Here is a 10011-nt window from a genome sequence, read left to right as displayed (position 1 = left end):
GGGGGGGGGGGGGGGGGGGGGGGGGGGGGGGGGGGGGGGGGGGGGGGGGGGGGGGGGGGGGGGGGGGGGGGGGGGGGGGGGGGGGGGGGGGGGGGGGGGGGGGGGGGGGGGGGGGGGGGGGGGGGGGGGGGGGGGGGGGGGGGGGGGAGGCATGTGTGAGGCAAAGAATGAAGGGTGCCCATGCCGTCCATTTGTCAACCATCTGTGAGTCCTTAAACAATATAAAGTGGGGTGCCTACCCTCCCCTTAAAAACCATCCCTTGGGCTCACTAAACTCCTTTTGGTCCATTACTTTGAGTCTTCTCTCTCCTATGGCATCTAGGTTTCAATTCTTAGCGGTAACATTATTATTTCTATTTCTATTATTGCGGCTATATCTTGTATTATTTATTATTCTTAACTCATTATTTGGATTATAGCTTGTATTATTTATTTATTATTTGGGTTGCCGTTTTGGGCCAGTATCTCGGATTTTGTACACATACATTTTGAACCTAGTGACCTCGGTAATAATACAACTATTTTTCTACCCCTCATTTTGTACCTTTATACCCGATTTATGATGGACCAGGTCCCAACATAACCATCAATATATATATATATATACATATATATATATATATATATATATATATATATATATATATATATATATATATAGAGAGAGAGACAGAGATTAAAATAGATTATTTAATCTTGACAATAACTTGTGTGAGACCGTCTCACCGTGAGACCTGTCGGGTCAAGATGAAAATGTAATACTTGTACGCAAAAATTTAATACTAATTAAGAATAAAGTGTTTATTATTTATATGGGAATATGCAATACTTCTGGGTGTGTTTGGAAAGCATGAAAATGATTTCTGGAAAATTGAGTCATTTTCTAGAAAACATTTTCCCTTCTTGTGTTTGGCTGCATTGCAGAAAATTGTCTTTGTGTTTAGTTCATTTTCCAGAAAATGGGCAAGAAAATGAACATAAATCCAGAAAATGTGCAAAAAAATACATCAAAACCAGTAAATCCACTGGTTTGCGAAAATAGTGGATTTATTGGTTTGCGAAACCAGTGTCGGACTGGTTTCAGAAACCAGTCCGACTTTTTTTGCTCAGAAATCGGAAAAAATGTTACGGAGGAAAAGCGAGAGGCGAGAGGCAGACGCAAGAGGCAAACGCGAGAGGTGGATGGGTTCCGAAAAATGAATTCCCAAAAAAAAAGGGGAAGTCATTTTCCTGAAAAAGTGACTTATTTTCCATTGACCACATTTTCTTACTTCTTCCCAAACACCAAAAACTCGAAAAATGATTTCCAGAAATCATTTTCCGGGTTTCCAAACACACCCCTTAAGGAAAAATGTAACACTTTACATTTTAATTTAAAAGTACGTATTACATTTTTTTTTGAAAACACAAAACCACGCAATATATTAATTCACCAAATCGTTCATACCAATCAAACTAGAAATAAAACGAGGAATAAAATCAAGACATTCAATCCTCTCATTAGTCTCAAGACTCAAAGCTCTCTTAGCCAAAGCATGGGCAAGCGTATTTCAACTACATTTAGCAAATTAAAATTTGACCGTAGGAAGCTCTCGCAGAGAAGACAGATCTCATGAATAATAGCACCAAAAGTACGTATTACATTTTTCCTCAAAATTATTACAATTTCCTTTATAAGTAACAAACAATTTATTTCTGATAACTATTACATTTGAGCATATAAGTATGATATTTGAATGTTGATTCGACCCATCTCACGGATAAGAATCCGTGAACCGGTCTTACCAAAGTGTAACCTTCCATCTTTTTGGGTGGGGTTATTATACTACTATACATTGAACATAGTAATTATTTATCTTTGGATTGATATATTAATTTGTAATAGTCAATGATTAGTCAAATAGTAATAACCGTGTCAAGAAAAAAATTATACTTAACAATTTCATCAAAATTGGTCTAATTGTTGAATTACTAATCAAAAGGTTTGAAGTTCGACTTTCAATGGAAGTAGTTTATTAGTCTTCTTGATTTAAATTGGTTAACTATGGACAATCTAAACTGAGTGCTGACTAAAATTTAAAGTTACAAGGCAAATTTACCATTTTACCACACTCTTGAAATTGGATTCATTCCTAAAAAAAAATGAGCACAAAGTTTGTGATATTTTTTAAAATTAGCTTCTGCAAATTCTTCAAGATTGACATTTACACTAAAGCAACTTACTTCGATCCAATTTTTTTTATTTTTTTTTTATTTTTAAATTTTGCCTAGCTAGTCATAAATAAATTGTAATGCAATATTTGAGGTGAAAACAAATCAATCCAAATAAAGGGCTCGAGTATCCATTCAAAACAACGACCCATAAATGTTTGACTATAGAGTTTGAAAGCACTCGTATCCACGTACATTTACATGCAACGTAACCAAATGCGAGATTGAGAAGATCTTTCATCGATCCTCCTTTGACTTTACTAACCAAGCACAATGCATGAGTTTATTCTGCATTTCAATTAAATTACAAGTGTTTGGCAAATAATGGTTAACTGATAACGGTTAGTGAATTAGATTAGTAGGTTTGACTAGTTGATAGCTAATAATATGAAAAATAACCTTTAAGGATAATTTATTTTTTTCAAAAAGTAATTTGAAAAAATTGCTTTAAGCAACTTTTTGAATTTTAGTGTTTTGAAGCAATAAGTTGCAAAAATTTGATTAGTCAAACACTTATATTAATTGTTTAATCAAACTAGATAACTAATAGTCGTGAATTAAATTAAAATTGACTGATAAGCTAACTATATTACCAAATAGGATCATTATTCATTTTCCTAGTATATTTTCATCATCAGACTGACTAATCACAAATTATATTGTGGACCATGGTCTACAATGATCATAGATGATACTGCAGTTGTGTTGAACGGATAGTGCAGTTGCGTTGAAAAGATACTGCAGTTGTGTTGAAAGGAAACTGCAGTTGCGCGGAACATAGACCGTTCACCTGTTCAACACAACTGCAGTATCCTTTCAATACAACTGTAGTATCCGTTCAACACAACTGCAGTATCAATTCAACACAATTGCAGTTCCATACGGATGACACGACCTCTGTTCCGCGCAATTGCAGTTCCCTTTCAACACAACTACAGTATCCGTTCAACATAACTGCAATATCAATTCAACACAATTGCAGTATCAGCCATGATCTATGGTCCACAGTATAACGACTGCTGACTAATAGCCCTAATATAGAAGCACATTGTGAAGCTTAATTATGCCGACAATTTTCACAATGCGTAGCTGGGAGAGTGACAGTAGATTTGTAGAAATCACAGATAGAAAGTGAGAGGTTGGCCTGGTCTATAAGAAATAAGCTACAATAGGGATCGGATGTTGCTTTCAGGGATTGAAAATTAATATATATCAATACTAGTAAAATAAGATTTTAATATTTGACGTGAATTTACATAGTTCAATTATTGTGAAAGAGACTAATTTATAGTTTTACGGACAGTTAAGTAAAGAAATTATGACGGATATCACTTGCCTTCACATAATTAAGTCAAATATTTGATTAATTAAAAAGTTTAGTCTAAATACTTTTCTCATGTAGTATAAACATTAACATCTTCTATGCATGGAAAAAAAGTTAAAATTTTTACAATGTTATGTGCTTTATAAAATTATATATTCACAATGATGGACATATACAGAGTGTATACATAGATTATACATGGCATGGAGGATCAATTGACTTCTACTCTCTACTACCCGATCTCGGTGCTCAAATTTAGACCTTTTAGGTCAGCTTCCAAGCTGCATAAAAGTCGCGTATATTGTCACTAATAGAACATCCTTTATAGTGTTGATTTTTTTGATAGTTTTTACAATATTAAATAAGAGAGAGATGGAGGAAGAAAAGAGAAAATTTTGGAAGAAACAAGAACAAGGAAAAACAAAATCTGACGTGAAAAAATAATAAAACTTTAAACTCATTCATGCGCCTATTGGTGTGTTCACTGGACACCCATTGTACGCAGTGGCGGAGTCAGAAAAAATTTTCAGTGGGGGTGGAGATAGTTTAAAAAATGTTAAAAAGAATATAATCATAAATATTGTTGGATATGGACAAAAAATAAAACACATCAAAATTTTATAAAAATATTAGTAACAATATACGAAACATAATTAATTTAATAAAATAATTCAAATAGAAAACACATAATAATTTTCTTTTAAAGAGGCTTCAAAGTGAAAAGCTACACTTGCCCTCAACTAAGCACAAACACGCATCAACCAACTCAGCCAACTAATCAATTACTTATTTTTATATGTTTTCATATACTTATATCTAAACATATACTATACATACATATATACATACAAGGCTATATATGAGGTGGGTGTGGGGTGAGAGGGGGCAGCTGCCCCCACTGCCCCCATGCTGGATCCGCCACTGCCTGTACGTCAGACGCACACTTGCACGACTTTTTCTTTTTTAATAAATATTATTTTGTCCCATAATAAAATCAAATTTACAATAATAAAAATCAATAAAGAACCACTCCTCTTATTTGTGAAAAAAATCATGGGTCACACTTGTGTGAGACGGTTATTTGTGAAAAAAATCATGGGTCACACTTGTGTGAGACGGGTCGGGTCGGGTCAAAGCACCATGCAAATGTCATACTTATATATGCAAATCTCATACTTATATGTTCAAATATAACACTAATCAAAAATACAATTTTTGTTACTTATAAGAGAAAAAGTAATACATTTTTCATAATAAGTAATATTGACAAGTACCTCTCACTTATAAGGGCAAATATAATACTTTTGAGGAAAAATGTAATACTTTTAAATCGAAATGTAAAAGTATTGTATTTTCCCTTAAAAGTATTACCCGGCCCGGCCCGACCCGACCCGACCCGTCTCATGGTGAGACGGTTTCACACAAGTTTTTGCCAAAAATCATACTCATAATTTTTAGTATGTAAAAGTTATCTAAAATTCTTAATGGAGTTGCTATTAGCATGTGCATGTACAGCATATCAGCCTTGTGAGACAAACTTCTGCACATGTCCAGCCTCCAAGTTTATAAATACGACTTTTCTCAACCTGTTTTGAGGGATCCCAATTTAAGGAACTCCTCTAAACTTCCTAACTTATATATCTAGACTCTAGAGTCTTCATGCCTCTTATCAATTGAGCTTGTATTCATACTAGACTGCTCTATAACCAGTAATAACAACATTATTATCCTATATCTTTCCTATATATCTCAACCTAGCTAGATACAGTAGCGCATAGCCCCAACTTATTTACGCTATTGCACGTACAAGAAGAAATGTACGTACAAATTTACAAAACATAGGACATTCTTAAGATATTATAAATTTTTTCTTAAAAAACTAAATCTACCTTTATTTATATTTCTGTAATTTTACTAGTTTTACACTGTATTACGCAATTGATTTAATACTTAATATTTATATTTAAATAAATATTATTAATGTAAGATTATATAAAAGAAGTTCATTATAGTTGACATTAAAATTAATATTTATAGTAGTTGATATGACATTATGTAGTAGATACTATTTTTGGTTGGAATTATTATAAGTTACTAGTATTTTCACCCGTGCGTTGCACGGAATGAATTTGTTATAATATTTTAAGAAATATTTGAATCGATATACAATTATATAAAATTATAAATTATAACATCGAATATGAGTATGAATAAGTGTATAAATGCAATTATAGTATGAGTCTTCCTTGCATGCAACAAATATCACAAAAATTCAGTGTTCTAAAATAAGTGTATAAATGCAATAGGTAGATAATTTACATTATTGCATCATATTCATTAATTTAATTACTTGTCGGTTAGTTATTGCAAGATCTTGAGGTACACTTATATTTTGATATTCAGTAAGTATAACTATATTAGAGAAAAATTTACATGGGAGTAATGGGATAATCAGTTGAGTAATTGTTGGTTGACCGTAGAGCGTTGTGTTGGAGGAGGAAGATGATATATAGTGAAGATGATATTGCCCTTCACTATATATCATCTTCTTCTTTCAACACGTTGATATTCTCTTGACAAATAACTGTTGGAAAAAAATTAGCATAAAATGACATTTTACTGGCAATATTATGGTACAAATATATGTGGGGTCCACTTNGTGAGACGGTTTCACACAAGTTTTTGCCAAAAATCATACTCATAATTTTTAGTATGTAAAAGTTATCTAAAATTCTTAATGGAGTTGCTATTAGCATGTGCATGTACAGCATATCAGCCTTGTGAGACAAACTTCTGCACATGTCCAGCCTCCAAGTTTATAAATACGACTTTTCTCAACCTGTTTTGAGGGATCCCAATTTAAGGAACTCCTCTAAACTTCCTAACTTATATATCTAGACTCTAGAGTCTTCATGCCTCTTATCAATTGAGCTTGTATTCATACTAGACTGCTCTATAACCAGTAATAACAACATTATTATCCTATATCTTTCCTATATATCTCAACCTAGCTAGATACAGTAGCGCATAGCCCCAACTTATTTACGCTATTGCACGTACAAGAAGAAATGTACGTACAAATTTACAAAACATAGGACATTCTTAAGATATTATAAATTTTTTCTTAAAAAACTAAATCTACCTTTATTTATATTTCTGTAATTTTACTAGTTTTACACTGTATTACGCAATTGATTTAATACTTAATATTTATATTTAAATAAATATTATTAATGTAAGATTATATAAAAGAAGTTCATTATAGTTGACATTAAAATTAATATTTATAGTAGTTGATATGACATTATGTAGTAGATACTATTTTTGGTTGGAATTATTATAAGTTACTAGTATTTTCACCCGTGCGTTGCACGGAATGAATTTGTTATAATATTTTAAGAAATATTTGAATCGATATACAATTATATAAAATTATAAATTATAACATCGAATATGAGTATGAATAAGTGTATAAATGCAATTATAGTATGAGTCTTCCTTGCATGCAACAAATATCACAAAAATTCAGTGTTCTAAAATAAGTGTATAAATGCAATAGGTAGATAATTTACATTATTGCATCATATTCATTAATTTAATTACTTGTCGGTTAGTTATTGCAAGATCTTGAGGTACACTTATATTTTGATATTCAGTAAGTATAACTATATTAGAGAAAAATTTACATGGGAGTAATGGGATAATCAGTTGAGTAATTGTTGGTTGACCGTAGAGCGTTGTGTTGGAGGAGGAAGATGATATATAGTGAAGATGATATTGCCCTTCACTATATATCATCTTCTTCTTTCAACACGTTGATATTCTCTTGACAAATAACTGTTGGAAAAAAATTAGCATAAAATGACATTTTACTGGCAATATTATGGTACAAATATATGTGGGGTCCACTTNTTTTCATAATAAGTAATATTGACAAGTACCTCTCACTTATAAGGGCAAATATAATACTTTTGAGGAAAAATGTAATACTTTTAAATCGAAATGTAAAAGTATTGTATTTTCCCTTAAAAGTATTACCCGGCCCGGCCCGACCCGACCCGACCCGTCTCATGGTGAGACGGTTTCACACAAGTTTTTGCCAAAAATCATACTCATAATTTTTAGTATGTAAAAGTTATCTAAAATTCTTAATGGAGTTGCTATTAGCATGTGCATGTACAGCATATCAGCCTTGTGAGACAAACTTCTGCACATGTCCAGCCTCCAAGTTTATAAATACGACTTTTCTCAACCTGTTTTGAGGGATCCCAATTTAAGGAACTCCTCTAAACTTCCTAACTTATATATCTAGACTCTAGAGTCTTCATGCCTCTTATCAATTGAGCTTGTATTCATACTAGACTGCTCTATAACCAGTAATAACAACATTATTATCCTATATCTTTCCTATATATCTCAACCTAGCTAGATACAGTAGCGCATAGCCCCAACTTATTTACGCTATTGCACGTACAAGAAGAAATGTACGTACAAATTTACAAAACATAGGACATTCTTAAGATATTATAAATTTTTTCTTAAAAAACTAAATCTACCTTTATTTATATTTCTGTAATTTTACTAGTTTTACACTGTATTACGCAATTGATTTAATACTTAATATTTATATTTAAATAAATATTATTAATGTAAGATTATATAAAAGAAGTTCATTATAGTTGACATTAAAATTAATATTTATAGTAGTTGATATGACATTATGTAGTAGATACTATTTTTGGTTGGAATTATTATAAGTTACTAGTATTTTCACCCGTGCGTTGCACGGAATGAATTTGTTATAATATTTTAAGAAATATTTGAATCGATATACAATTATATAAAATTATAAATTATAACATCGAATATGAGTATGAATAAGTGTATAAATGCAATTATAGTATGAGTCTTCCTTGCATGCAACAAATATCACAAAAATTCAGTGTTCTAAAATAAGTGTATAAATGCAATAGGTAGATAATTTACATTATTGCATCATATTCATTAATTTAATTACTTGTCGGTTAGTTATTGCAAGATCTTGAGGTACACTTATATTTTGATATTCAGTAAGTATAACTATATTAGAGAAAAATTTACATGGGAGTAATGGGATAATCAGTTGAGTAATTGTTGGTTGACCGTAGAGCGTTGTGTTGGAGGAGGAAGATGATATATAGTGAAGATGATATTGCCCTTCACTATATATCATCTTCTTCTTTCAACACGTTGATATTCTCTTGACAAATAACTGTTGGAAAAAAATTAGCATAAAATGGCATTTTACTGGCAATATTGTGGTACAAATATATGTGGGGTCCACTTTCGATTTGGGTCGGGTCAAAGTGGATTCGTGTTCTTCGTAGTTAGACGAAAAGATTGATATATTGTACGCTCAAAACTGATAATGGGTGAATGAGAAATTGGTTCTCAAAATTGACCCATTTGAGTTAGAAAAATATAGAGAAAAACCTTTCAAGTAACTTTTGTCCCACATTGGTTTGAGAAATGGTTTGCACCACAACTTATACAAGAGTTTTTCTAAGGCTTATTGAATTGTATAGCATAGAGGCTCTCTCTCGCGCGCAGGGGGTGCAAATGAAATCCCAAAATAAACTTAAAAAGGCTTGACTCGTGTGCCGACACCTGCATGCACGAATGTCGTTCAGAAAATTAGTTGGCCTTACGGGTTGAATTATGCCAAATTTTCATATTTTTTACAACATTACACAAACCATACCATAATACTATCGGTTTGTTTTGGGCGGGAAGTTAAAACTGAGAATATTGTTTTTATTAATAGTATAGATTGCATTGAGAGAAATATATATACTGAATTATTACCATTAGTAATTCTAGTCTAGAATTGTATTACGAATAGGAACGTAGGAAATAATATATTTTATTAGGAATTCTATTTTAATTTACAATTGTATTATGGATAGGAATTGTATTACCATATTTTACAATATTACGCAAACCAGAATATTATAGGTATGTTTTGGGCGTGAAGTTAAAACTGAGGATATTTTTTTTATTAATAGTATAAATTGCATTGCAGAGAAATATATATACTGAATTATTAACATTAGTAATTCTAGTCTAGGATTGTATTTCGAATAGGAACGTATGAAAGAATATATTTTATTAGGAATTCTATTTTAATTTACAATTGTATTATGGATAGGAATTGTATTACCATATTTTACAATATTACGCAAACCATAATATTATAGGTTTGTTTTGGGCGGGAAGTTAAAACTGAGAATATTGTTTTTATTAATAGTATAGATTGCATTGAGAGAAATATATATACTGAATTATTACCATTAGTAATTCTAGTCTAGAATTGTATTACGAATATGAACGTAGGGAAAAATATATATTTTATTAGGAATTCTATTTTAATTTACAATTGTATTAGGGATATGAATTGTATTACCATATTTTACAATATTACGCAAACCATAATATTA

Source organism: Ipomoea triloba, chromosome 4, assembly GCF_003576645.1.
Source record: "Ipomoea triloba cultivar NCNSP0323 chromosome 4, ASM357664v1".
Classification (NCBI taxonomy): Eukaryota; Viridiplantae; Streptophyta; class Magnoliopsida; order Solanales; family Convolvulaceae; genus Ipomoea; species Ipomoea triloba.
Note: the sequence above shows the minus strand (reverse complement) of the source record.